At 46.3% G+C, this 12,433-nt stretch overlaps 1 protein-coding gene across 1 annotated transcript in view; it reads left to right on the top strand.

The window, feature by feature from the left end:
* Positions 1–3,076: 3,076 nt before the first annotated feature.
* LOC147091451 (BTB/POZ domain-containing protein 17-like) overlaps positions 3,077–12,433 on the top strand; it is a 69,420-nt gene continuing 60,063 nt past the window's right edge. The window contains exon 1 of the mRNA XM_085976798.1: positions 3,077–3,227. The gene's annotated coding sequence lies outside the window, so the exon portion shown is untranslated. The remainder of the gene's footprint in view (positions 3,228–12,433) is intronic.

The following is a 12,433-nucleotide window of genomic DNA, read 5'->3' as shown; positions in this document are numbered from 1 at the left end:
TCCTCCTCACAGCACACACGCCCACCCAGCTCTGTGTTATCTGCAAACTTGGAGATATTACATCTAGTTCCCTCATCTAGATCATTAATATATATTGCGAATAGCTGGGGTCCTAGCACCGATCCCTGCAGTACCCCGCTAGTCACTGCCTGCCACTCCGAAAAAGACCCGTTTTTTCCAACTCTTTGCTTCCTGTCTGCCAACCAGCTCTCTATCCAAGACAGTACCTTACCCCCAATCCCATGTGCTTTAACTTTACACGCTAATCTCTGAGAGCTACAGTTTAAAGAATAATCAGATATTACTACATGCGATTGAAATAGATACAGTACACATACAACCCCTGACAGTTGAGGGCGATCTACTGCCCTGGAATGGAATGAAACAGACGGTGAGGCAGTACAGTGGTCCTGGATTGTGGGGCTTCCTGCAGTCTGTGGCAGAGCCAGTGATACCCAGTCTTGGTGGTTTACACAGTGTTTTAACATTAGAGACAGAAGTGCTGCAATTAGTTTACAAGGTAACTTCCATATAACAAAAGAAAGAATAGAATCCATTGTGACACTGATTGGAGCCCAAGGGGTTAATTTATCAAATCATAATTTTCCTTCTGTCACTGTGGGGAAATGTTAACTTAAAATTAAGAAACTTAAATTTAATATTAATTTGGGCCAGAACTTCGGGTCCCCACGGATGAGTACCCGCTGGGTTCTCACGCGTAGGTCCAACAATAGTGCCGGTTTCTTGCATGCACTGCGCATGCACGGGAAACCGGAACCTCTGTTCCCTTAAAGAAAGGGGTTCACAGGTCGAACGCGTGCGCCGGAGAGGCAGCGCATACGCCTGGAACTTCCGTTTTTTTCCAGGTTTCTCTGGGAGGGTAAGTCTCCAGGAGCTACACTTTTAAAAAGCAGTCGCAAGGCCTGAATTAAGTAAAATTAAAACATTTTTTCCACAGGTTTATTATTTTTATATACATTAAAGAAAGGTAAGTTTATTTTTAGCCCTGTTCGAAACTGTAATTAATTTTTGCAAAAATTTAAATTATTGTTTAAAATAGTTATTTTATGTAATTTATAGTTATTTTAAGAAAGTGATTAAAAAAAAATTTATTTGAAGTTTTAGTTATTTTTGGGGCTGAATTGTATTCATAGATTTGACAGGTCTTCCTGGCAAATCTATGAATACAGATTCCCTGCTACCATTGGCTCTCCATGGCCCACGTGATCCCAGGGGACGCTTCGAACTAACTGCGCCCCTGGGATACGCAAGCACTGCGCGCCAGCAGTTGGAGCAGGCCCAGGATTGGAATCCCACGCGGGCCCACAGCTCAACGGCCGGCGCGCTAGGTAAGTGCAGGTCAGAGGCTTTCACCCGCGGGAAGCCTCCGACTCGAATTTGTGGGCCAATAATGTCCAATATCTTTAAATTCCACTAAAGTTGTTGCTTGGTGAACTTAAACAGCTGTCAATGGAAAGGGTTAACTCCTTTGCAGGTTTTTAAGAAGGCGGAGTGAAACATTGCCAGGCCTATGCAATTGCGTCACTTCACGTAAATTTAAAAAAAGTTTTCCAATCGAAAAAGTCAGTTGCGTTTTCACAATTTAATAGGTTTGTTACCCTCAATAATTTCAATCTAATTCAGACCAATACTGTATTAACAAAACACAGGACAGATAAAACAAAACAAAGTAACACATGCTTGCAGAAAACTGTAAATTACGTTATATTTCTTATTGTCCTTTCTTCAGATGCCTTTCCAAATGACTGTAAAAACGTTGAATACAACTGGAGAAAAATTAGTTTTTCACATTTAAACAAATCAAATCAAACTGCTTTGGAAAATTTCACCATAGCAACCGCGACTCCAAGGTTAAATCTTAGACTGAAACTTAATCTTTTGTTCAACAAACTTTTATAATAATAATTCAACTTTATTGTCATTGCACAAGTACATGAACAACGAAATGTGATCTTGCAAGCTCCTATGACTGGGAGAAGCAAAGCTGCTGCATCGGTGCGCGCCGCCATTCCATTTCCACCATTCTTCCTATCTTCAGCCCACCGCCTGGGCCTGCTCACCAGCCGCTCCTCCCGTGACCTTCTCACCAACCGCCCCTCCTCGGGGCTCCTTCCATGACCTTCTGCACCTGGTCTTCCTCTCTAGGATACTAACCAGGCCTGGCTCTAGCTTAGCTTCCAAGCCTTGCCAGTGACCCTGTCCCTAGTCCCAGGAACAGGACTTCTGAGTTTTTACACACCAGCTTAACCTAAATTGTAATTCAAAGTTTTTTTCCAATTCTTGGGTGCACAATCATATTCACACATTCTTTTTTTTTAATTGTACAACAGTATTTATACAACTCATCAATTACAAAGTAAATCCATTACATTCATTGACCACAATAAGAAAATATAAAGCCTTGAAAACAGCTTTATGGTTAACAATATAAATGCAATGATAAATTTTACAAATGAATCAATAATATTTACAGTGCAAACTACCACTATTTAAATAAACCAAGAAAAAACCCATAGCACGCCAGTCCTACTGGCATCGTTTACCCATTCAATCATTCAATCATCCATTCGTTCATTCGCTCATTCGTTTGCTCAAGCGTAAGTTCCATCATGTGTGCATGCATGTCATTTGTTATTCGCACATTCTTAAAACTTCCAAATTCTAAGACAAGACAAAAGCCTGCTTTAATCAGGGGCTTTTTTTTTGGCTTGCAAGCCTGCTATAATGAGGGACATTAGTTTGCCTTGCGAGCCTGTTTTAATCAGGGGGCTTGTTGGATGTGTTTTGGCTTGCAAGCCTCTTTTAATCAGGGGCTTGTTTTTTGCTTGCAAACCTGCTTTAATGAGGGACATTTTTTTGGCTTGCAAGCCTGCTTTAGTGAGGGACATTTTTTTGCCTTGCGAGCCTGCTTTAAATGGGAGGGTGGTCGACCCAGCCTGCAGCGCGAGGCTGAATAGGGTCTATGGGTTTGAGCGCGAGGCGGGGGCGGGGCCTGATGACGCCAGCACGTTGGCTGAACGTCGCACGTCTCAGGGAATGACGTGAGGAGGGGGGTATTTCCGCTTCCGGTTGGCAACAGGCAGGCCGAGTGACCGAGGCCGGCGGGCGGCTGCGGCTGGGCGGCGGGGCGACTGGGGACCGCGGGCCAGCGACCGGGAGCGGAGCAGGAGGAGCGAGAGCAGCCGGGGACGCGCTGAGCCGAGCCGGTAAGCGAGGGCGGGCGTTGTCTGGGTGGAGGCCGGAGGGAGGCGAGAGCCCGGAGCACAAAAGGGGGCCAATTAATGGCTTGCAAGCCACCTACAATCTGGACTGATGCAAAAAAAAAACCCTTTTGATCAGGTTTTTCTGATTTGCAAACCCCCTTTTGATCAGGTTTTTCTGATTTGCAAACCTCCTTTTGATCAGGTTTTTTTGACTTGCAAACCCCCTTTTGATCAGGGTTTTTTGACTTGCAAACCCCCTTTTGATCAGGGTTTTTTGACTTGCAAACCCCCTTTTGATCAGGATTTTTTGACTTGCAAACCCCCTTTTGATCAGGGTTTTTTGACTTGCAAACCCCCTTTTGATCAGGATTTTTTGACTTGCAAACCCCCTTTTGATCAGGATTTTTTGACTTGCAAACCCCCTTTTGATCAGGATTTTTTGACTTGCAAACCCCCTTTTGATCAGGTTTTTTTTGACTTGCAAACCCCCTTTTGATCAGGATTTTTTTGACTTGCAAACCCCCTTTTGATCAGGATTTTTTGACTTGCAAACCCCCTTTTGATCAGGATTTTTGGCTTGCAAGCCCGTTTCAGTCGGGTTATTTCGTAGAAACTTACAGCACAGTTGAAATTTAACGCGGAGAAATGCAAAGTGATACATTTTGGTAGGAAGAACAAGGAGAGGCAATATAAACTAAAGGGTACAATTCTATAGGGTATGCAGGAACCGAGCGACCTGGGGGTATATGTGCACAAATCATTGAAGGTGGCAGGGCAGGTTGAGAAAGTGGTTCAAAAAGCATACGGGATCCTGGGATTCATAAATAGAGGCATATAGGCAAGGGAAGGCATGATGAGCCTTTATAAAACACTGGTTCAGCCTCAACTGGAGTATTGTGTCCAATTCTGAGACTTTAGGAAGGATGTGAAGGCTTTGGAGGGTGCAGAAAAGATTTAAAGAATGGTTCCAGGGATGAGGGACTTCAGTTACGTGGATAGACTGGAGAAGCTGGGGTTGTTCTCATAGAAACATAGAAAAATAAGAGCAGGAGTAGGCCGTTCGGCCCTTCAAGCCTGCTCTGCCAGTCAATATGATCATGGCTGATCCTCTATCTCAATACCATATTCCCACTCTCTCCCCATACCCCTTGATGCTTTTTGTGTCTAGAAATCTATCTATCTATCTCCTTCTTAAATATATTCAGTGACTTGTCCTCCACAGTCTTCTGTGGTAGAGAATTCCACAGGTTCTCCACCCTCTGAGTGAAGAAACTTCTCCTCATCTCAGTCCTAAATGTCCTACCCCGTATCCTGAGACTGTGACCTCGTTCTAGACCCCCCCCCAGCCAGGGGAAACATCCTCCCTGCATCCAGTCTGTCTAGCCCTGTCAGAATTTTATACATTTCAATGAGAACCCCTCTCATTCTTCTAAACTCTAGTAAATACAGGCCTAGTCGACCCAATCTTTCCTCCTATGACAGTCCTGCCATCCCAGGAATCAGTCTGGTGAACCTTCGCTGCACACTCTCTACGGCAAGTATATCCTTTCTTCGGTAAGGAGACCAAAACTGCACACTACTCCAGGTGTGGTCTCACCAAGACCCTGTACAACTGTAGTAAGACATCCTTGCTCCTGTACTCAAATCCTCTTGCAATGAAGACTAACATACCATTTGCCTTCCTAACTGCTTGCTGCACCTGCATGTTTGCTTTCAGTGACTGGTGTACATTAACATTTCCCAATCTATCACCATTTAAATAATCTGCCTTTCTGTTTTTCCTACCGAAGTGGATAACTTCACATTTATCCACGTTATACTGCATCTGCCATGTATTTGCCCACTCAGTCAACTTGTCTAAATCGCCTTGAAGGCTCTTTGCATCCTCCTCACAACTCACAATCCCACCTAGTTTCGTGTCATCAGCAAACTTGGAAATATTACATTTGGTTACTTCATCCAAATCATTTGATATATATTGTGAATAGCTGGGGCCCAAGCACTGATCCCTGCAGTACCCCACTAGTGACCGCCTGCCACCCTGAAAAAGACCCATTTATTCCTACTCTGTTTCTTGTCTGTTAACCAATTTTCAATCCATGCCAGTATATTACCCCCAATCCCATGTGCTTTAACTTTGCACACTAACCTCTTATGTGGGACTTTATCAAAGACCTTCTGAAAATCCAAATACACCATATACACTGGTTCTCCCTTCTCTATTCTACCAGTTACATCCTCAAAAAGACTCCAGTAGGTTTGTCAAACACAATTTCCCTTTCATAAATCCATATTGACTTTGTCTAATCCCATTGATATTTTCTAAGTGTCCTGTTATCACATCCTTTATAATAGACTCTAGCATTTTCCCTACTACTGATGTTAGGCTAACCGGTCTGCATTCCCGGTATTATCTCTCTCTCCTTTTTTAAATAGTGGGGTTACATTTGCCACCCTCCAATCTGCAGGAACTGTTCCATAATCTATAGAATTTTGGAAGATGACAACCAATGCATCCACTATTTCCATGGCTACCTCTTTTAGTACTCTGTGATGCAGATTATCAGGCCCTGGGGATTTATCAGTTTTCAGTCCCATTAATTTCTCCAGCACTTTTTTTACTAATTTCCTTTAATTCCCCTTTCCCACTAGACCCTTGGTTCCTTAGCATATCTGGGAAGTTATTTGTGTCCTCTACCGTGAAGACAGAACCAAAGTATTTGTTTAATTGTTCTGCCAGTTCCTTGTTCCCCATTATAAATTCTCCTGTTTCTGACTGTAAGGGACCACATTTGTCTTCACTAATCTTTTTCTTTTTACATACTTATAGAAGCTTTTACAGTCTGCTTTTATGTTCCTTGCAAGTTTACTCTCATACTCTATTTTTCCCCTCTTAATCAATCTCCTGGTCCTTTTTTGCTGAACTCTAAACTGCTCCCAATCGTCAGGCTTGCTACTTTTTCTGGCAACTTTACATGACTCCTCTTTGGATCTAATACTGTCCTTAATTTCTTTTGTTAGCCATGGTTGGGCTGCTTTTCCTTTTGTGTTTTTGCGCCAGAAAGCAATGTATAATTGTTGCAATTCATGCATTCGTTCCTTAAATGTTAGCCATTGCCTATCCACCATTGTGTCTTTTAATGAAGCTCCCCAATCTATCATAGCCAACTCCCTCCTCATACCTTTGTAGTTTCCTTTGTTTAGATTTAAGGACCCCAGTTTTGGATTGGACTGCTTCACTTTCCATCTTAATGAAGAATTTATCATGTTATGGTCACTCTTCCCTAAAGGCCCCTGCAGAACAAGATTATTAATTAACCCCTTCTCATTGCACAATACCCAATCTAGGAAAGCCTATTCCCTAGTTGGCTCCTCAACGTACTGGTCTAAAAAGCCATCTCGTGCACACTCCAGGAATTCATCCTCCACAGTATTATTGCTAATCTGGTTTGGCCAGTCTATATGTAGATTAAAGTCACCCATGATTACTGTGCCTAACAAACAACCTGACGACTCCCAGTGATGCAGAGACACAGAGTGCCCACAGTGCCTGGTCTGCACTCAAGGCCAACATAATCAGTCCCTGTGAAGAGACGCTCGGTCACTCGACCAGGAAACACCAAGACTGGAACGACCAGGAGATCCAGGAGCTAATAAGCCGCAAGCGCAAGGCATTTCTGATCTGGAAACAGCAACAGAACTCGAGAGCAAGAAAGCAGCTCTACAGAAGTCTGAAGGCCTAGGTCCAACAAAAAACTCCGACCTAAAGAACAGATGGTGGGTGGAAAAAGCGCAGGAGATCCAGCAGCTAGCCGACAACCACGACGTGCGTGGATTCTTTAGCGCAGTCAAGCCCATCTACGGCCCAAGCACCCAAGGCCCTTCCCCACTGCGGGCCAAGAATGGAGAGGTACTCATCAAGGACAGAGAGGCAGTCAGTGCCTGCTGGAAGGAGCACTTCGAAGATCTCCTTAACTGTGACTCTGTCTTCGACGTGAGTGTCCTCCACTCCATCCCACAGCATGCTACCCGCCACCATCTCAGCACAACCCCAGCCTGGCATGAGGTTGAAAAGGCCATCTGACAACTGAAGAACAACAAGGCCTCAGGAGCAGATGGAATCCCCGCCGAGGCACTAAAGCATGGCGGAGAAGCACTACTGGCGCGAATTCATGAACTCATTTCTCTTATCTGGAAGGAGTAGAGCATGCCAGGGGATCTCAGAGACGCCGTAATTGTGACCATCTTCAAGAAAGGTGAAAAGTCCGATTGCGGTAATTACAGAGGAGCTTCCCTGCTGTCTGCCACAGGGAAAGTCGTTGCAAGAATCCTCCTCAATCGCCTTCTCCCAGTGGCTTGTTCGATCTCACAAAGGCCTTCGACACTGTCAACCGTGAGGGATTATGGAGTGTCCTCCTCAAATTCGGCTGCCCTCAAAAGTTTGTCACCATCCTCCGCCTGCTTCACGACGACATGCAAGCTGTGATCCTGACCAACAGTTCCACCACAGACCCAATTCATGTACGAACCAGGGTCAAACAAGGCTGTGTCATCGCACCAACGCTCTTCTCGATCTTCCTTGCTGCAATGCTCCATCCCCCCCTCAGTAAACTCCCCACTGGAGTGGAGCTAATTTACAGAACAAGCGGGAAACTGTTCAACCTCCGTCGCCTCCAGTCCAGATCCAAGGTGGTCCCCTCCTCTGTCGTCGAGTTACAGTATGCAGACGAAGCTTGTGTCTGCGCTCACTCGGAGATCAAACTCCAAACCATCGTCAACACCTTCACCGAAGCATACGAGAGCATAGGCCTTGCACTAAACATCCGTAAGACAAAGGTCCTCTACCAACCTGCTCCCGCCACACTGTACTGCCCGCCCCCCCCCCCCCCCCCCCCCCCCCCCGGATTATCAAAATCCACGACAAGGCCTTGGCCAACGCGGACCACTTTCCATACGTCGGGAGCCTACTGTCAACAAGGGCAGACGTCGACGACGAAGTCCAACACCGCCTTCCGTGTGCCAGTGCAGCCTTCGGTCGCCTGAGGAAGAGAGTGTTTGAAGACCAGGACCTCAAACCCGGCCCTAAACTCATGGTCTACAGAGCAGCAGTGATACCCACCCTGCTGTATGCCTCAGAGACATGGACCATGTACAACAGGCATCTCAAAGCACTGGAGAGGTACCACCAACGCTGCCTCCGCAAGATCCTGCAAATCCATTGGCAGGATAGGCGCACCAACGTCCGTGTTCTTGCTCAGGCCAACATCCCCAGCATCGAAGCTTTGACCACGCTCGATCAGCTCCGATGGACGGGTCACATTGTCCGCATGCCCGATACGAGACTCCCAAAACAAGCGCTCTACTCGGAGCTCCGGCACGGCAAGAGAGCCCCAGGTGGGCAGAGGAAACGCTTCAAGGACACCCTCAAAGCCTCCTTGAAAAGTGCAACATCCCCACTGACACCCGGGAATCCCTGGCCCAAGACCACACAAAGTGGAGGAGAAGTATCCGGGAAGGCGCCGAACACCTCGAGTCTCTTCGACGGGAGCAAGCGGAAGCCAAGCGCAGGCAGCGCAAGGAGCGCACGTCAACCCAAGCACCCCACCCACCCGCCCCTTCAACCACCGTCTGCCCCACCTGTGACAGAGACTGTAGGTCCCGCATTGGACTCATCAGTCACCTGAGAACTCAGTTTTAATGTGGAAGCAAGTCATCCTCGGCTCCGAGGGACTGCCTAAGAAGAAGAAGTACTCTTATTACATGCATCTCTAATTTCCAGTTTAATGCCATCTCCTACATCACCATGAGCTGTACAAAATGCTGGTAAGGCCACAGTTGGAGTACTGTGTGCAGTTCTGGTCGCCACACTATATAGGAAGGATGTGATTGCCTTGGAGAGGGTGCAGAGGAGATTCACCAGGATGTTACCTGGGCTGGAGCACTTCAGCTACGAAGAAAGACTGGACAGGCTGGGTTTGTTTTCCTTAGAGCAGAGAAGGCTGAGGGGGGACCTGATTGAGGTGTACAAAATTATGAGGGACATAGATATAGGGTAGATAGAAAGGAACTTTTCCCCTTAGTAGAGGGGTCAATAACAAGGGGGCATAGATTCAAGGTAAGGGGTGGGAGGTTTAGAGGGGATTTGAGGAAAAACCTTTTCACCCAGAGGGTGGTTGGAATCTGGAACTCACTGCCTGAAAGGGTGGTAGAGGCAGGAACCCTCAACATTCAAGAAGCATTTAGATGAGCGCTTGAAATGCCATAGCATACAAGGCTACGGACCAAGTGCTGGAAAATGGGATTAGAATAGACAGGGCTTGATGGCCGGTGCGGACACAATGGGCCGAAGGGCCTCTTTCTGTGCTGTATAACTCTAGGGCTCTATGTTTGGAGGCCTATCGACAACTCCCACCAATGTTTTCTGCCCCTTGGTGCGTCTTAGCTCCACCCAGACTGATTCTACATCTTTATTTTCTGAGCCAATATCCTTTCTCACTATTGCTCTGATTTCATCCTTCACTAACAACACCACCCCACCTCCTTTTCCTCCTTACCTGTCCTTCCTAAATATCGAATATCCTTGGATATTCAGCTCAGTCTTGGTCACCCTGCAGCCAAGTCCCCGTAATCGCAGTTATATTGTATCTATTTTCATCTATTTGCGCTGTTAATTCGTCTACCTTATTACGAATGCTTCGTGCATTCAGATACAATGCCTTTAGATTTGTCTTTTTAACATTTTTAGACATCTTAACATGTTTTGGTACTATGGCCCTATTTGTCGTCTTACCATTTTTTCTTACCCGGACCCTATTTGTTAGTGCACTCCTTTGTTTGTACGCTCGGTCCCTTCCTGACACAATCTGGTTATCCTTACCCCAATCACTTTCCTGCACTGCTTCCTTGGCTTTTAGAAACATAGAAGATAGGAGCAGGAATAGGCCATTCGGCCCTTCGAGCCTGCTCTGCCATTCAATAAGATCATGGCTGATCATCCAAATTCAGTACCCTGTCCCTGCCTTCTCCCCATATCCCTTGATCCCTTTAGCCTTAAGAAATATATCCAACTCCTTCTTGAATATATTTAATGAATTGGCCTCTACTGCCTTCTGTGGTAGAGAATTCCACAGGTTCACCACTCTCTGGGTGAAGAAATTCCTCATCATTTCAGTCCTAAATGGCTTACCCCTTATCCTTAGACTGTGACCCCTGGTTCTCGACTCCCCGGCCATCAGAAACATCCTTCCTGCATCTAGTCTGTCCAGACCTGACAGAATTTTATAAGTTTCGATGAGATCCCCTCTCAATCTTCTAAACTCCAGCAAGTGTAAGCCCAATCGACACAATCTCTCCTCATACGTCATTCCTGCCATCCCAGGTATCAGCCTGGTGAATCTTCGCTGCACTCCCTCCATGGCAAGAACGTCCTTCCTCAGGTAAGGTGACCAAAACTGCACACAATACTCAAGGTGCGGTCTCACCAAGGCCCTGTACAACTGCAGCAAGACATCCTTGTTCCTGTACTCGAACCCTCTTGCTACGAAGGCCAACATACCATTTGCCTTCTTAACCGCCTGCTGCACCTGCATGCTTACCTTCAGCAACTGGTGCGCAAGAACACCCAGGTCTCGTTGCACTTCCCCTTCTCCCAATCTATTGCCATTCAAATAATAATCTGCCTTCCTGTTTTTGCCACCAAAGTGGATAACCTCACATTTATAGTGCATTTGCCATGTTTCTGCCCAATCACCCAACCTGTCCAAATCGTACTGGAGTTTCATGACATCCTCCTCGCAGCATCTTTTTCTCTTTACCATTCTAGATTTCTCGCCACCAAGACCGCCCCACCCCCCCTTATTTAGTTTAAAGCCCTATCTACACCTCTAGTTATTCGATTCGCTAGAACTCTGGTCCCAGCATGGTTCAGGTGTAGTCTGTCCCAACGGAGCAGCTCTCTCTTTCCCCAGTCCTGGTGCCAGTGCCCCACGAATCGAAACCCACTTCTCCCACACCAATCTTTGAGCCACGCATTCATCTCCCTGATCCTATTGACACTATGCCAATTTGCTCATGGCTCAGGTAGTAATCCAGAGATTATTACCTTTGTGGTTCTGCTTTTTAATTTAGTCCCTAACTGCTCAAACTCTCTCAGCAGAACCTCTTTCTTAGTCCTACCTATGTCGTTGGTACCTACGTGGACCACGACAACTAGATCCTCCCCCACCCACTCCAAGTTCTTCTCCAGCCCGGAGGAGATGTCCTTTACCCTGGCACCGGGTAGGCAACATAGCCTTCGGGACTCACGTTCCTGGCTGCAGAGAACAGTGTCTATCCCCCTAACTATACCGAAGAGAGATTGGGTCGATTGGGTTTATATTCGCTAGAGTTTGGAAGAATGAGAGGGGATCTCATTGAAGCTTATAAAATTCTAACAGGACTGGACAGACTAGATGCGGGAAGGATGTTCCCGATGGCGGGGAGTCCAGAACCAGGGGTCACAGTCTAAGGATAAGGGGTAAGCCATTTAGGACTGAGATGAGGAAGAATTTCTTCACCCAGAGAGCGGTGAACCTGTGGAATTTTATAAGTTTCAATGAGATCCCCTCTCATTCTTCTAAACTCTAGCGAGTATAAGCCTAACTGACTCAATCGCTCCTCATACGTCATTCCTGCCATCCCAGGTATCAGCCTGGTGAATCTTCGCTGCACTCCCTCCATGGCAAGAACATCCTTCCTCAGATAAGGCGACCAAAACTGCGCACAGTACTCAAGGTGTGGTCTCACCAAGGCCCTGTACAACTGCAGCAAGACATCCTTGTTCCTGTACTCAAACCCTCTCGCTACGAAGGCCAACATACCATTTGCCTTCTTAACCGCCTGCTGCACCTGCATGCTTACCCTCAGAAACTAGGGGTGCCTAAAAATGTATATGGCCGCATGGAGAATACTGTTTAAATGATTGTATGTTTTGGCTCGAGACAAGGGGATTGCTTGAGTTTCATTTTCCTGGAGACAGTCTTTTTAATCAGTTAGATTAGGTGAGGCATGCATATTCCATACACGGGCCCATAGGATCGCCCTGCCAGGCTAGCTGGCTGTTTGTAAGTTAGGGTTTTGATTTGTTAATGTATTTTTAATTTGGCCATAAAAACATAAGACGCAGGAGTAGGCCATTCGGCCCCTCGAGCCTGCTCTGCCATTTAATAAGA

Source organism: Somniosus microcephalus, unplaced genomic scaffold (assembly GCF_052327205.1).
Source record: "Somniosus microcephalus isolate GS21.2 unplaced genomic scaffold, FLI_Smic_1.0 unresolved_chr3, whole genome shotgun sequence".
Lineage (NCBI taxonomy): Eukaryota > Metazoa > Chordata > Chondrichthyes > Squaliformes > Somniosidae > Somniosus > Somniosus microcephalus.
The sequence above is the reverse complement of the archived record's forward strand: the minus strand, read 5'-3'. Positions and strand labels throughout refer to the sequence as shown.